We start from the raw sequence: 18,150 nt of genomic DNA, 5'->3' as shown, positions 1-18,150 counted from the left end.
TCAAATCCCACATTAGGCATCCTGCAGAGAGCCTGCTTCTCCCTCTGCCTATGTCTCTGCCTGTCTCTTATGAATAAATAAATAAAATCTTAAAAAAAAAAAGGATGACTGGCTTTTGGCTGCCAACACAAAACACTGGCCACTTGGCTATTTATAAATACTTTTTTAAAATGCATTTAAAATAATTTTAATATGAATTTACTCTAGTTCTGACTAGAGCTGGTGTTATCCAGAAATATGTTGGTGTGATGGTACAGAAGAAAAAGAAAACAATGAAAAATTTAAAAATGGAAATATGAAAACAAATGCTAAATATTTCTGATTTTCAGAGACACCTGGGTGGCTTAGCGGTTTAGCGCCTGCCTTCAGCTCAGGTCGTGATCCTGGAGTCCTGGGATTGAGTTCCACATCAGGCTCCCTGCAGGGACCCTGCTTCTCCTTCTGCCTGTGTCTCTGCCTCTCTGTGTGTGTCTCTCATGAGTAAATAAACAAGATCTTTAAAAAAAATGGTTTTATTTTTGCAAATTTTGAACTGCTTCAGTTATTGGAAGGAAGTTTCCCTCTGCTCTCAGAACTCTGGGTCAGAAAACAGAATTCTTTTTTTTTAGATTTATTTATTTATTTTAGAGAGAGAGAAAAGGCAGGGATGGGGCCCTGGATCCCATGACTTTGAGATCTGGAGCTGAGCTGAAACCAAGAGTACAATGTTTAACCGACTAGACCGCCCAGGTGACTCAAGATTACCTCTTGGAGTGTGTTATGCATTCTGGATCGGTCATTGGAATAAGGAATAAGTGAAATTGTGTTTAATGATACAAGTACATGCTAAGAACCAGGATCTCATGTGACTCATTCCAGAACATTTTGAGTTAGACCTGAGAGCTTCCTTGATTTTATGGAAGTTTGTTTTATTACTTTCACCCATACAGATTTAGTTTTCTTTTAATATATAGGCATTTGTTTCAATTTTGAGAGTTTTGGGGTGGGAGGGGGAAATACTTAGTCTGTAATTTTTCCTCATTCATGATAGATAATTTTTAATGGCACTATTTTCATGTTATCATCCACTAGCATATTTCTAGATTAACTTCCTTCTAGCACTTGATGAAGGCTCAGTAAAGTCAAACTAATTATAATATTAGCCTAAGTCAGACTTAGGAGAGTGAATTGAAGCATGCAAAAAGCAAATTAAATAATGTGTTTCTGAAATAAATAGGAGCAACTTTTAGATTTTTTGCTCTTTTGGATGATTTCTTCCACATGATTCTTTCTGTTCACATGGATAATAGAAACTTATGTATCTTGAAATAAATAATTTTTAAAAGGCTTTGTTGGCAGCATATGACTTTAATTAAAACCACACTCTTCAGTTTACCTCTCTTTAGCACTTGGACATAATTATTTTTTTAAATAATTTTTAAATAATTTTTTAATTTTTTTAAAAGATATATATATCTTTTTTAAAAGATATATATATACATATATATATATGTACATCCTCACTCTCTTACCTATTTTTTTAAAAGATTTTATTTATTTATTCATGAGAGACAGAGACAGAGAGAGGCAGAGACACAGGCAGAGGAAGAAGCAGGCTCCATGCAGGGAGCCTGACATAGGACTCGATCCGGGGTCTCCAGGATCAGGCCCTGGGCTGAAGGCAGTGCTAAACCACTGAGCCACCAGGCTGCCCTCTCTTACCTACTTTTATCTACATTTCTAAGCAATACTATTTTACCAAACAAGTTGACACCCAACTGATAGCTGATAACTATCTCTTTTACTATAACAATTTTTTTCTAGCTGGATTGCCAATAACTGATCAGAAATTTTGTTACTGTGTTGTTGACATATTGATTCCTTTATATCAGCAGCCAAACTCCAGTGTTTGCTTTTGAAAAACTAAGGCAAGAGTTAGAAAAAATGTCCAGGTTGCTGGGGCCTTCTTTGTTCTTTAATTGGGTGTTATGAATTCTATACATAAAAAGTTTAATTGACCTTGAATGGTTCAAGTATTTTCTAGATTAATGTCTAAATCATGTGACTCATTTGTCGTAATTAGCATTTGTCCCTCAAGGTAGCCAAGATTGGCGATAGGCAACTCAGTACCCAGAGTAAACCCTTCCCTCGTTACTGGTGGGGAAAGAGGCATCCACTGGTACACTTATCATATTAGATGACTTAAAGTGGAAAGAACTTTGTTATCAATGGCCAGAGTATATTTTAATGTACATTTGTTTCTTATGTGCTAGTGTTGGGGGGGGTGCTAGTTAGTCTACGAAAATAAAAAACCCACAGTCTCTTTCTTACTAGGAATTCTCCACTGCACTCAACTATTCATATCAATCAATTATTCAACCAATCTATCTCAGATGCAAAAGCATTCCAAAAAAAGGTTCATACATTGGATGCCTTATAAGGAAGCAACATGGTGTAATGGGAAAAAAATTCAGGACCAGATAGATTTTCTCAATATCCTTAGTAAGTTCCTTGAACTCCAACTTTCTTATTTGTAAAGTGGGGAGATTACAACTATTTTGTAGGGTTGTTTTAATGTTTAAATGAGATGATGTATCTGATGAGTCTGGATACCACTAGACCCTTTACATTGTACTACTATTACTGTCTCTGTTATTATTATTATTACTGCTGCCAATTCTACTACCACCAGCAGTACCGTCACCACTGCACTACCTCTAACACCAATGCTATCATTGATTGCTATTACAAGGTAATGTTTAAATGCTTAGCAAATGCCAGGGATTAAGGAAATGTGTGGTTTTTTTCATTCCTTTAACATTTCTTGGGGAGAAAAGATCAATATATAATATATACCTGTATATAACTCAGTTCTAAATTATATCACATAGATTGTGAGGACTGTAAAATACCATATGCCAAGCTTGTTTCATTCATGCTCAATACATATAGAAGTGTAGAAAAGAAAAAAATAGTTTCACTTAGAGATTTAAAAAAATGATATTTTCCTATACATTGTGAACAACTGATGATCTCAAAACAACCTTCTGGGAAAATAAAACTAAGTGGTATTTCTTTGTATTTATTTTGTTCATGTTTCCAATTATTTGGAAGCCATTAATTATTCTGTGGACCCCAGTTATCTTTAACTGGTTTTAGCTGAGTGGGGCCTATATTCTGTTATATGATGGCTTTATGTTAATTTGTTATGTAATATTTAAGAACACCAAAATGTCTACTGAGAATTTCTGAATTTCATATCAGTAGGGAGTTTAAAACTTGCTTTTGAAAAGCAGATAATAAAATAAGTTTCCATCACTCATTCATTCTTTCAACACAAATGAGTTGGGTGAGTCCCATCAGTTTCAATTCTGAAATAAGGAATCATGTCAAGGAGTTTATTAATGAATCAGGGGAAAACACAGCAAATAAATAAATGAGTTAATGCCCCACAAAGCTGGTATTAAGGGAGGGGGCCAAGTACCACAGACTATTCAGGAAGGACAATGTTATTTCTTATTAGGGTGATAGAAAAGATTTCAAAGGAAGATAGTTGACGGACTCTGGTAGTGGTGATGTACATAATGTGCGGAGGTGGAGAGTCATTATAAGCAAGGCAGGGATCCCTGGGTGGCTCAGCGATTTAGTGCCTGCCTTCGGCCCAGGGCATGATCCTGAAGTCCCAGGATCGAGTCCCACATCGAGTTCCCTGCATGGAGCCTGCTTCTCCCTCTACCTGTATCTCAGTCTCTCTCTCTCTCTCTCTCTCTCTCTCTCTCTATCTATGTGTGTGTGTGTCTCATGAATAAATAAATAAAATATTTTTAAAAAAATAAGCAAAGGCAATAACATGATACAAAAATGGAAAGAAAAAGATAGAGAATATTCCAAGAAAGAAAAAAATTTCAATTTGTTGAAGTATGGAAGACCAATGAAGCATAGGGCTAGAAATAAAGGCAGAGTTTGATTACAGAAACCCTTGAATGCCAGGTTGAATAATGTATACTTTATTTGAAGTCAGTGGAAGAGTGTTATGTTGACAAAAGCAAAGGGATACTTTGCCTGCTGTGTAGAGGGTAGAAAGTGAAAGCAAGCAGAAAATGAGGCCTAAACTTGGATGATAACCAAGGGGCAGATGAAGAGAAGCAAGGAGGAAGGTGCTGTAGAATTTGGACCTAGTGAGCATGAGAAGGGAGAATGGCTTACTCTGCTACTAGGTCTTGTGGGTTCATAGAGATGGTAGGGCAGAAATAGGGAAGTTAGAAGTTAGGGGAAGATGCTGGTTACGGGAAAATAAAAAATATGGTTTAAAATTGATGAACGAATAAATCAATCTAATCTCATCACTAATTTATCTGTTATTGATTTAGCACATTGTTTTTACCATATTGAGTTTGGGGGAGTCAGCAGGCCGTTTGGCTGGAAAGGCTTGCAGATCTAGTCCATTTCCAAAGAGTTGTCAGCACAGTTAAATTTATACTTCCTATCATTCATAAATCAGTTGACTGTAATGTAAAAAGTCAAAGGAAACTACCCAGTGAAAATTTTGCCAAGTCTTCACTTCCTGTGTGACAAGTGACACTATCATTTGGTCAGGAAAGTTATTTTGGAGTATGTTACCCTGCTGAGTAATCAGTCCTGTCTGTTGTTTCAATGAAGAGAATTGCTAAGCTGCAAATAGGTCACACTGAGGCTATTATCAATTGTGTTGGTAATACTTTATATTTTAGAGATATTTTAAGGAAGCCTTTACAGCAACAGCTAATCATGTGACTTTTATAAATAATTTTATATTTGCAGTATTAAAACATCAGTGTCTTAATTTATTCTCAGTGTCCAACTTTTTCTAATGGTTAATTTAGACTTTTTGTGGTTCAGATCCTTAATTCTTATGTATTTATTTGTGAACTATTTTTGTTCTTTCCAGTTTTTCCCTTTGCTTGATTATTCTGGCTTCAGAGGCCAGAGGGCAAAGCTCTTCTGGTAACAGGAACAGCTTGACCAGAGTCACTGGATCATGGGATAAATATGTCCAGTTAATGCTAGGACACTTTTGGGAAGAATAAGAAAAGGCAGGAAAGAAATCTCTAAAATTGTTCTCAGCACACTGAGAGAAGAAAGCAGCACAATAGAATAGCACTTAGGATTTGGAGAAACATTTGTAGAATATTATCAATTATTCCTCCATTTCTAGAGAATATAGAGACCTGGGGGATCTCAAACCTGCCAGTGAATGGGATAAGGCTGTCTGAATAGACTTAGCTATTTTCATCCTAAACTTTGGTTAAGAGATCTATTGTTACTAAGGAAACTTAACATTTTTAAAAGTGTTTCTTTCGGCCTGAGAAATGATTTCAAAAATATCTCAAGACTCTTAAGTATTCCATTTGGTTTTGGTTTTTCCTTTTTTTTTTTTCCTGTGAAAGTATTTTTATTTTTTCTAGTCTTATTGAAATATAATCAATATATAAGATTGGATTACAACATTAATGATTCGATATATGTATGTATTGTGAAATGATTACCACAATAAGTCACTATCCATTACCTCATACAGTTATAATTTTTTCTTATGATGAAAATTTTAAGATCTACTCTTCTAGCAACTTTCACATATACAGTACAATATTACTAACTATAGTCACTATGCCATATATTATATCCCCAGGACTTACTATCTTATAATTGCAAGTTTGTATCTTATAACCACCTTCACTCATTTCCCTCACCTTCACCTTTCACCTCTGGCAACCACCAATCTATTCTGTTTCCGAATTCGTTTTTTTAGGTTTGATTTAAGTGAGAACTTACAGTATTTGTCTTTTTTTTTTTTAACATTATTTCACTTAGCATAGTGTACTTGAAGTCAATCCATGTTGTCACAAATAGCAGGATTTCCTTCTTTTTTTATGGCTGAATAATATGTGTGTGTGTACCACATTTCTTTACCCATTCATTCATTGATGGACACTTAGTTTGTTTTCATATCTTGGCTTTTGTAAATAATGTAAATAATTGTAAATAATAATATTGTAAATAATGCTGTAATGAACATGAGAGGGCAGATATCTTGTAAAGATGTTAATTTCAATTCCTTTGGCTATATACCCAGAAGTGGGATTATCAGATCATACGGTAATGTTAATTATAGTTTTTTGAGGGACCTCCATACTGTTTTCCACAGTGGCTGCACCAGTTTACATTCCCACCAGCAGTGCACGAGGATTCCTTTTCCTTCATATCTTTGTCAACACTTATATCTTGTCTTTTTGATAACAGTCGTTCTAACAGGTAGGAAGGGTAGCTCATTGTAACTTTGATTTGCATTTCCCTGATGATTAGTTCCATTTGGTTTTAATTTAGTCATTGAATTTATTTTCTTCATTCATTTAGTCATTCAACAAATATTTATTTATTGGACATTCATCACATGCCAGGTACTTGTTTTCAGTGCTGCAAGGACAGTAGCAAACAAAACAAAGTCCTTGCTCTCATGCAGTTTAGATTCCTGGGTAGACATAGACAGGGGACAGTTTCGGACAATCATTTATAATGTAATTTCAAGTAGAGTTATGTGCTGTGAAGAAAAGTTAATAAAATGAGAAAATGGGGAGCAGAGTGTATTTAGGTACATGCTGCAGGAAAGAACTCACTGAAGAGGTGAAATTGGAGCTGAGATCTGAATGAAGTTGAGAGTGAGCCATGCAGAGATCTGGAGGAAGGGAATTTTAAAGCAGGGGGCAAGATAAAATAACATTAGATGCCTTTGCTTTCTGGAAGTCATTTTTTTCCCTTGTCAGATCTTTGCTATATTTTTCATCAATATTTAAGATCATTTTGTCTATACCAAAAATCCTGGAAAAGTTCTATTTATTGTGGTAGGGAAGGGTAGAGGAGAAGAGACATGATTGACTTGGAATTGGGATTGAAAATGCACAAAATGCAAAAGTAACGAGAAGCCTGGCAGGTTCTACATGATGTTCTAGCCTGTTTTGCAGGCTTCCCTTCAGAATGCACAGCCCAAACACCAGGGGGTTGTTCTACTATACTTTGACTATAACTGGGAGCAGCCCAAACTGCAGGATTAAGAATTACCATAGACAGCATTCCTTTTGCAGGTATGTTTGGGAGAGTTTGGGTTAAGGCCTTGCCCCTTGGAATGCAGCTTAGCTTTCTGATACAAGGCTATGGACATGGCACTTGGAAACTCTTCTGACCTCTAGATAGAGGACTTTTTTCTTCTTTGCAAATCATCACTCAGGATTTACCTTCTAAGGAAACTAACCATTGGAACATTTATTTGGGGGCAGTGATTGTGTTTCAACCAGCTGTTCAATTTTATCTCTTAACAAAAACCCTAGCTATTCAAAACAATACAAAGGCTATTAATGACAAAGGGCTCTTGGAATGCCATGTGATTTGAGCACAAAGTTTCACACTCCATCTTGGTTGGGAAAAGAAAGGAATCATGTGATAGTGTATAAGTATGTTTAATACTGGAGTTAGTATTCTTTCTAACATGACAAAATTTAGTAAGAGGTAAGTGGCTAGGAGGGAATGAATTCTCAAGTTTCTGGCTTCAAGCCCTAGGAAATATCCCAGTGGGAAGAAACAACTGGAATTCTCACTCATCTCTCAATCACCCCTGCCTTCTGAACTATTGCCTTATCTGGGACCATGTTAGGTCACCAAGAACATGACGGTAGTTCTTGAGCCTTTGTAACCTTGGCCATGCATAGAAATCCCATGTTTTATCCTCTGACTATCCACTTACTACTCTCAGAAATGACTTACAGTGTAGTACAGACACATCTAGGAACCATGGAGCCAGCACTGCAGAACACACCACAGACCAGTGCTTTGTGATGCAGAGTAGTTGCCACCCATTCAGGTACCAAAGGACAAGTTTTCACAGCTGTTTTGGGAGGAGATTGGATGGCTGGGACCTTGGAAGCTGTTCTTTCTACTTCTCTATCCTACTGAGTTCAAGGTCATGATAGATTATGTTCCATGGGAAGCTGATCTTTGGAAAGTAGGACTCATACTTTGTTATTGGATACTGTTTCCATACTTCTTAATAAGCTATGTATTTATTATGTGTTATTCCCAAAGTATTCCTCCTAAGTAATCTTCCCCCAAAACCTCAAAATATTATTCTTTTGAACATCAACACATACGTAGTGGCAATCTGGCATATATAAGATAGCTCAAGACCATGCTTAGAGTCCCACTCTACAGTTAGAATACCGGAGTTCAAATCTTCATGTCTACCTTTAATCTGCTTGGTCATCTTCAGCAGGTGAACTAACCCTCGGTGTCTTATTTTTGTCAAGTGAGGCAATACTAGTACCAACATCAAAATATTATTATTAGGGCTAAATAAAATTATTCATAGAAAGGGCTAATATGCTAGGCATATAGTAAATTCTTGGTAAATTTTAATTATTATTATTATGTGGCAGCAAACTGATAACTACTTTAAAACACTGATTTCCAAACTTCTGATTATGCACCCCATCAGTAAAACACTCTTGAGTGTAGGTATCTAATACATGCCTATTTACATACAAATAAAATGCAAGTACTATTAATATTGTATATATATATATATATTGTGAACATACTACCAGACCGATATATTATGTATGTTATGAACCAGTATCAAATTAGAATTTTAAAAATATAAGATAAAAATGAGATATGAAAAGATCTTTGCAAGGGATCCCTGGGTGGCTCAGCGGTTTAGCGCCTGCCTTTGGCTCAGGGTGTGATCCTGGAGTCCCAGGATCTAGTCTTGCATCAGGTTCCCTGCATGGAGCCTGCTTCTCCCTCTGCCTGTGTCTCTCTTCTCTCTGTGTGTTTCTCATGAATAAATAAATAAAATCTTTAAAAAAAAAAAGAGGGGGATCCCTGGGTGGCTCAGCGGTTTGGCACCTGTCTTCGGTTCGGGGTGTGATCCTGGAGTCCCGGGATCGAGTTCTGCGTCGGGCTCCCTGCATGGGGCCTGCTTCTCCCTCTGCCTGTGTCTCTGCCTCTCTCTCTCTCTCTGTCTCTCTCTGTGTGTCTCTCATGAATAAATAAATAAATAAAATCTTAAAAAAAAAAAAAGAAAAGGAAAGGAAAGATCTTTGCACAATCTTTGCCTCAATTTAGAGACCAATAGAGCAGGTAAGATTTTATTAAAATTTTATTTTTATATTAACTGTATTGGATATCTTTCTTTAATAATTATGCTGTTTTCTGAAATCTTAAATACTGTATTTTGAGTCTCAGCAGTGCTAGTATATATGTGGGCTCTTGGCCTGAGATAAGAATATTCTTAGGGGTTGATTAGCTTTGTGGAAACACTGGTTCTCATCCCAAGTAACTCCATGCTGCTATATACCAGTATCCAGTTATTTTGTTTCATAGCTCTACCTATGGTTCTCCCACTAGTATCTTAGCTGAATTATAAGTTAATATTTGTATCTGTGATGTTCACATTGATTAGACTATAGACTATAGCCACTAGACTGTAAACTCCAGGAAGGCAGGGACAAGGTCTGTCTATGGTTATACTGTATTTCCATCTCTAGGTGGGATGCCTGGCACATGGTAGATGATGCTTTGTGGATGCTGGTAAGTGAGTTGATGATATAATGAAGTATCAGTCTCTTTTTGCCAGCTGCAACTTCTCATTGCTACTCTGCACTGTCTTAGTTGCTGACCATCTTACACTCAAGTACCTATTATAGGTTTCCTCTCAGTGAAGAGCCAGGGCTCTGTGGTTGGTTGTTTGCTACTCAGATGGTTGAATTGCTACAAGTCTCATCTCCAAATAATCAAATTGGGATGGAGGGAGAGAGAGCAATAGAGGCTGGGCACAGGAAAAACAAACAGGGGAGAGGGAGAAAGAGATTTCCCATCAGACTTTTAGTCTGAATAGATGAAATGGATCTTTCAATTCTTTCTCCCTTTGCTTTGTTCCTTTTAAAAGATTAAACTGTGACAAGAGTGTACACTTATCATTGCTGGCCTTCAGTGAGTTCTTACATAAGGTTCCTTCCTACTGTATTTCCTGATTTTTCCCTAAGGTCAGTAAAAAGCTGCTCATTAGTAGCTTATACAGTCTGAAGCTAGGACCTACGTCCATCAGCACAGGAGGGGTGGAAATCATCAAGAAGGGTGGGAACCATAAGGAAACTGTGCATTTAAATGACTTGTCTCCTGTTGCTATTTAAGCCTATGTTGAGTTAGGTGTCTCCCAGCTGCTCCTTTGAGATCCATTTCCAATTGTAAGACTACCTGGACACTGTCTAATTTAGAGAGTTCTGCCTCAGGTGGGGATGTGTGGAGCAGAAATTTCCTGCAAGTTTAGGTGCTCTTCACTTTATCTCTGACTATTGCATATTGGGTTTCCAAAGAAGTAGACTCTGAGGTGGAGTTTAGTGAGTGGAATGGTTAAGTGTCCTTGAGATCAAGACATGAATGAAAGAAAGAAGGTTGAGTGGGCCAAGGGAGAAGTTAAGCTGTGGTACAAGCCCAACAATTTTGGCTAACTCCTTGGGAAGCTCTGGAGTTAGAATGGCTCGTCAGCCTTATACCCAGTTGGACTGAGATGGCCTGGCCTCTAAAATACCAAATCAATCTGTCTTTGTATGTGGACTACTCTGAAAAAGGGCTGACCTTAAGTGAGGTGGCTATTTGTAGCACTCCTAACAGCAGGACCAGCAAGGCCTTCACTGAAGGAGAATCCCAGTAGCCAATATACTGAGGAAAAAAAAAATCTTTTTTTCTACCAGTGTAGGTTCTTGACTAGGAATCTTAGTCAAAAGATGGCTTAGAATTTAGGCTTAAGTATCATTTTCAGCTAAACCAAAGAAAGAGGGGTATGGGAAAGGCAAGTTTTAGGAAGATGACCAGGAAAATTAGTGTAAACAAGAATAAGGTTGTCATGCAGATTTGTCTATGCCTTCTTCATTGATAAGTTCCTTATGATTTAGGGTTATACTTTTCTTCTTGGTACTGAGAAGAAGACAGCCTTACAAATGGAGATTTCCTTAATGTAAATTTTCCTTACAAAAGGAAAAACGCTCAGTCCTCAGAGCTTCTCCTGTTTCTCAAAATAATCAGCTCAAAATAATCCTTAAACCAAAAAAGATTTTTCTTCAGGGAAGGGGAGGGAGCATATTGTGGTATTCTATAATTTATGTAGGCTGGGAACCTTATATAGATTTTGTGCTTAACAACAGTACCCAAATAATAAGTTAACATATGGTCAGAGTAAAATGACAGAGTGGAGTACTAGAGTAGGCTTGTCCTGGCTTTTGAGAGCTGATTAAATATCCAGGTATTTTGTAAAGCAGTTGTTAAAACATTAGTAGATTGAAATGTACCATGGTAGGAGCATTATTTACACCACAGAGATTGTCAAATCAGGGATGCCTGGGTAGCTCAGTGGTTGAGTGTCTGCCTTTGGCTCAGGACATGACACCAGGGTCCTGGGATCAGGTCCCACATCCGGCTTCCCGCAGGGAGCCTGCTTCTCCCTCTGTCAATGTCTCTGCCTCTCTCTGTGTGTCTCTTATGAATAAATAAATAAAATCTTTAAAAATTTGTCAAATCAAAGCTTGTGGGCTTTTTTCCTTCACAAGTATGGTTTACCAGCACACCACTGAATATATTCCTATATAATCCCATTTTTAGGAGAATTGGAAATATCCAAACACCTCATTTTTCACCTTACCAACAAGTCATTTCCCACAAAATGATTGTCTTAAAATTCTACTATTTGAGCTTTATATTATCAGCTTAAACTCTGCCTTCAAGGTGATATAAGGACATGCATAAGATTTTTGTCTTAGTCTGTTTGAGCAGCTATAACAAAAATGCCATAGCCTGGGTGATTTAAACAACAAACATGTTTTCTCACAGTTCTAAATTCTGGGAAGTCTAAGATTAAGTCACCAGCAGATTCTGTGTCTGGTGAGGGCAAGTTTTTTGGTTTAGAGATGGCTGTCTTCCCACTGTGCCTTTATTTGGTGGAAACAGAAAACTCTCTTGTATCTCTTTTGTAGGAGCATTAATTCCATTCACAAGGGTTCTACCCTCATGACCTGATCACCTCCTAAAGGCTGCACCTCCTAATACCAACATCTTGGGGGTTGAACTTCCATATATGAATTTTGAGGAGACACAAATATTCAGTCCATTGTGGTTTTGCAGTTAAGCAGGCTGAATCCTATCTCTGCTACTTCCAGCATTGAGACCTTGGACAAGTAAACTTCTCATATTTGTGTTTATCTATAATATCCACAAAACAGAGACTAGTGATACCTACTTTAGAGGGTTGCTTTCAAAATAAATGAAAAAAAGTTATGTTTAGTATTAGGTATGCTGTAAATATTACTCTGCTTCCTAAACATCTGCCCTTGATGGGCATGGATTTCCTCTTTGCGATGAAATTTGAGGTGGGCATGATGGAGAAAGTTTAGTGTTGTTTTTTAATGCACCATTTTTAAGGTGAATGCACCATCATTTTAATTTTAAATCAAGCTGTTTGGCATCTACTTTCTGCTGATTTCAGCACCTGTCTACCCCCTACACCTTTTCAAGCAAATCTGTGGTCCTTGCTGACTCAGCCCTTCCCTATCCAGCTTCCCCAGGCCAGTTGCTTCCTGGTGAAAGCTTGTGATGGGGAAGCTGAGCACACACTTCAAAGCTAAGGCCTGTAAAGATTATGCAAACTGAGAAAAATTGTAAGGCGAAATGGAAAACTCTAAGGGACTGTAATGCTCCTGTATATTTTGAGGAATAAAAGGCGTTTCTTTTGCTTACAAATAAAGATTGGCCAAGATTGGAATCAATTCCAGAGTGGGGGGGAAAAGTCCATCTTGTTGCAAAAGTTTTCAGTTGTGTTGTATGTCTCTCCTTTTGCAATTCTCACCTGGGTATTGAGAAATGAATACTTGAGGTGGGATACTATGCCCTTCTCACACCCACTTGTTATGTTCCCTTCTCTTGCTGATATCAAGTTAGGCTTAGAATGGTGTTCCACTGTCATGTCAATGCTACGGCTAGTGAGAGAAATAGGTAACCCACACAATGAAGAGCAGGCCCACAGGGGACCAGCAGCCAATCCAAATTATATGCAGTTTGTTAAAAGGCCAGGAATCTAGATCTAGGATCAGGAGTAGGAAACAATATCATTTGTGATAGTGAAGTAAAGGGGGGCAGGGCACGATGGATAATTAGGCCAGGACATTATCTGGAAGTGTTCTGGTGAAAGCAAGATGAATGGCTACCTTCATAAAGAATCACAAAGATAATAGAGGTAAGTTTATGTGTTAAGAATCTTATGCAGAAATGTAGGAGACCCTCTGACCATTGATGACTAGGTGCCATGGCAACAATCTGGAAAACCTAGGTAGAGTCAATCTATTTGCAGCTAATGAGGACATATCCAGCAGTGGAGTTGGTAACCTAAACCCAGGAGAATGGCAAATGGAATATTGTAGTTAAGAGGATAGCTCCTGGAGCCTTGTTATTTGGTTCAAATACCACTTACCAGTGTATGATTTGGGGTGAGATAATAAATGCTTTAGTCTCCCTATTTATAAAATGGGATAATCCTAACTACTCTGTAGGGTCATTGTGAATTGCAAATGAAAAAGTACATGTAAAGTACTTAGAATAGTGCCTGGCTAAAGATACTAGGAAAAAGAGAAAAAAGAAGGAAAGAAAGAAAGAAAGAAAGGAAGGAAGGAAGGAAGGAAGGAAGGAAGGAAGAAGGAAAGAAGAAGAAAGAAAGAAAGAAAGAAAGAAAGAAAGAAAGAAAGAAAGAAAGAAAGGAAGGAAAGAAGGAAGGAAGGAAGGAGAACGGAAAGAAAGAAAACTATAGGCCAATATCCCTAATGAACATAGATGCAAAATCCTCAACAAAATATTAGCAAACTGCATTTAACAATACATTAAAAAGATTATTCACCATAATCAAGTGGGATTTATCCTGGAGATGCACAGATGGTTTAATATTTTAAAATCAATCAATGTGATACACCACATTAACGAAATGAAGGATAAAAATCACATGATCATTTCAATAGATACTGAAAAAGCATTTGACAAAGTACATTGATTCATGATTAAAAACTCTCAATGAAGTAGGATTAGAGGGTACATACCTCAACATAATACAGGCTGTATATGACAGAGCCACAGCTAACATACTTAATGATGAAAATGGGGAGCTTTTCTTCTAAGATCAGGAAAAAGAGAAGTTGTCTACTCTTGTCACTTATATCAAATATAGTACTGGAAGTTCTAGCCCCAACAATCAGACAAGAAAAAAAAATTTAAAAAGGCATTCAAATAGATAAGGAAGAAATAAAATTGTCACTATTTGCAGATGGAATGATACTATACATAGAAAATCCTAAGGACTCCACCAAAAAACTATTAGAAGTCATAAATGAATTCAGTAAAGTTTCAGGTTACAAAATTAATATACAGAAATCTGTTGCATTTCTATATACTAAAAATGAAGTAGCAGAAAGAGAAGTTAAGAAAAAAAAATCCCATTTACAATTGCACCAAAAAGAATAAGTTATCTAGGAATAAACTTAACCAAGGAGGTGAAAGATCTGTACTCAGAAAACTATTGAATATTGATGAAAGAAATTAAAGATCACACGAACAAATGGAAAGACATCCTATGCTCATGGATTGGCCCAATTAATACTGTTACAAGTGTTCATAGTACCTAAAGCCATGTATAGATTCAATGCAATTCCTATAAAATACCAATAGCATTTTCACAGAACTAGAACAAATAATTCTAAAATCTGTATAGAACCTTGAAAGGGAGAACTAAGTTGGACCTTACATGCATCCCTCTATTTATTGCAGTATAATTTATAATAGCCAAGATATGGAAGCAACCTAAGTATTCATCTATGGAAGAATGGGTGAAGAAGATGTGGGCAAAATATAAGATATCATTTTAGTAATGATTATACTGCCAAAAATAGTGAAAGGTGACAGACCATCAACAATAGTTCAAAATAGTCCAGTTAATTTTTCCAAGTTGCTTTTTTATGCTTGTTTATATTTATAAAAATTCTTTCACTTTGACAGTGCATAGCAGAACTGACCTCCTATGGTTAGTAGGATTAAAAACTGCTGTGTCTCATCTTATTCTGAATTTTAGATAGATAGAGCTGTTTAAGATAGTGTATTCCTTTACATGATTTTTACACTGGCCCTGTAGACAAAATGCCTGAGTGTGAATACTGGCTCTGCTAGAGAATATGACTAAATTGCTTCTAGTATAATATTGTGGAGTAGTAGAATACAAGCAGCAAGCAGGAAGCTCTGAGGTCTAGCTTTGCCTTTACCCTGGCTTCCTGTGTGAATTTAACGAAAAATAAGAAATGGTGGCTTAAAAGGAAGAGAAGACAAATGGTAAACTTCAATGCCAGAGAATAGACTATACAACTTAGAAGAGATCATGTCATACAAGTAAATATACTTGTAACTCTCCAATTTTTTAAGGATTTTATTTATCTATTTATTTTATTATTTTTTTAAACTTTAAAAAAAAAGATTTTATTTATTCATGAGAGACAAACAGAGAAAGACAGAGACATAGGCAGGGGGAGAAGCAGGCTCCCTGCAGGAAGCCTGATGCGGAACTTGATCCTGGGACTCCGGGATCATGCCCTGAGCCAAAGGCAGATGCTCAACTGCTGAGCCACCAAGACATCCCTATCTATTTATCTATTTATTTTAAAGAAAGGGAGAGCATGAGCAGGGGAGGGGCCAGAGGGAGAGGGAGAGAGAGATTCTCAAGCAGACTCCGTGCTGAGCCCTACGTGGGGATTGATCCCATGACCCCGAGATCATGACCTGATGCAAAACCAAGAGTTGGACACTTAACCAACCACCCGTGCACCCCTGTAACTGTCCAATTTAGTGACCATGGAACAGACTTTAATTAAAAATATGGAGGATCCCTGGGTGACTCAGCAGTTTAGCACCTGCCTTTGGCCCAGGGCTGATCCTGGAGTCCTGGGATTGAGTCCCGTGTGGGGCTCCCTGCACGGAGCCTGCTTCTCCTTCTGCCTGTGTCTCTGCCTCTCTCTCTCTCTCTCTCTCTCTCACTCTCTCTCTCTCTCTCTGTGTCTCTCATGAATAAATAAATAAAATCTTTTAAAAAATTAAAAACAAATAAAATACAGAAACTTAAAAAAATATGGAGGCCAGCTATTGATACCTATTTAATCTCTCTCTCTCTTTAGAGAGACAATGCAGTATTATTCAGCCATAAAAAAAAGAGTGAGGTCTTGCCATTCATGGCAACATGAATGGACTTAGAGGGTATTATGCTAAATGAAATAAGTCCGAGAGAAAAAGACAATTACCACATTCCACTTTTATGTGGAACCTAAAACACAAAGCAAATGAACAAACAAACAGAAACAGATCCATAAATACATGAGCAAACTGATGATTGCCAGAAGGGAGGTGGGTAGGAAGATGGGCAAAATGAGTGAAAGACAGTAGGAGATATGTTTCCAGTTATAAAATGAATGTCATGGGAATGAAAGATACAGCATAGGGAATATAGTCGATGAAACTGTAGTGGCGGTGTATGGGGACAGAAGGTAGCTACACTTGTGAGAGTAGCATAATGTGTAGAGTTGTCCAATCATTATGTTGAAGCTAATGTGACATTATATATATATTAATATTGAAGCTAATGACACACATATATATATATATGTGACATTATACTTCAATTAGAAAAAAAAGAATAGTACCTGACTCATAGTAAATGTCCAAAGTATATTACCTATTAGTTTTGTTAGCATTGTTATTAATAAAGCAATGGACTTGGAAGGTAGAGTTTGAGTCTAAGTCTTGCTACTTACAAGGTATGTGACTTTGGAGAAGTCACTTAACGCTCTGAACCTTGGTTTCACCTCCGTTAAAAGGCAGTGTTCAGAATACTTATTTCAGAGGGTTGTTGTGAAGAAAAAAATGAGAGACTATATATGAAGGCATCTTTTCAAACTGTAACAGCCTCATGGAAATGTCAGTTGTTATTTTTTTATTAACTATTATTATGATTAATTGACAAGTGGTAACTGTACCATTCTAAAAGTGAGGAAGACGGTCTCTGAACTTCAGCCCCACCTAAGTTAAAATGACCGTGTATTCTCTCTTCCAAGGTAGTTTGTTATTTACAAAGGCTTTTCTTATTGCAATATCCATTTCTTTAAAAAAAATGTTTATTTTATTTGAGTGTGAATGCATGGAAGTGGGGAGGAGAAAGGGAAAAGAGAGAGAGAGAATCTCAAGCAGACTCCCTGCTGAGTGTAGACCTCTCCACACACACACACATGGGGCTCAATCCCATGACTCCAAGGTGACGTGACCTGAAATCGAGTCAGTCACTTAATGAGCTGAGCCACCCAGGTGTCACTGTGGTGTTCATTTCAATCTCACCATTATTCCATCAGGTGAAGAGATATTACCCCCACGCTTCAGAGTAGGCAACTGAGGTTCTGAAAGCTTATGTGACTTGGTCAAAATTGATCTGTGATAGAACTGGTTTTAGGACCAGGTTTTCTGACTCAGATTTCAATGTTCTTTTCAAAATTCCCTACACTGGGTTAAATATTTAGAATTATAAAAATGTTTTGTCCTCAATTCTTCACCTAATTTTACCTAGAGTTGCAAACATTTACCTACCTGTGTTAAAATACCAATATTTATATCTGTCATTTTTGCATGTATGATGTTCATAATGTATTTCTAATTTCTGGAATTTTACTTACTTCAAAAGTGAACATAGTTTTGTGGTATCATATTCTCATAATTTCTCAATGATAATTTAGGATTATTAAAATTTTCTCTTCTTTAAAAGTTCTCCTTTTGCCATTCCTCTGTAATTTAGTTCTTCTACAAACTGCAATGCAAAATGCTTACATTTCAGTGGTTCACCACCATTTTAAACCATTAACATTCATAATACTAGGTATTCTAATTGAGGGGAAGTATTTTTAGCCTTCCAGGAATTTTTGAAAAGAATGAAAATAATTCAATAAATTGGACATGACATGAGTTAACTTTTTTTTTAAAAGATTTTATTTATTTATTCATGAGAGACACACAGAGAGAGACAGAGGC

At 36.9% G+C, this 18,150-nt stretch overlaps 1 protein-coding gene across 3 annotated transcripts in view; it reads left to right on the top strand.

The window, feature by feature from the left end:
* The window catches only part of SLC9A9 (solute carrier family 9 member A9), a 538,349-nt gene that overhangs the window by 18,679 nt on the left and 501,520 nt on the right, over positions 1-18,150 (top strand). The gene's annotated exons all lie outside the window — the stretch shown is intronic.

Source organism: Canis lupus, chromosome 23 (assembly GCF_011100685.1).
Source record: "Canis lupus familiaris isolate Mischka breed German Shepherd chromosome 23, alternate assembly UU_Cfam_GSD_1.0, whole genome shotgun sequence".
Classification (NCBI taxonomy): Eukaryota; Metazoa; Chordata; class Mammalia; order Carnivora; family Canidae; genus Canis; species Canis lupus.
This window is presented reverse-complemented; position numbering and strand designations above follow the sequence as displayed.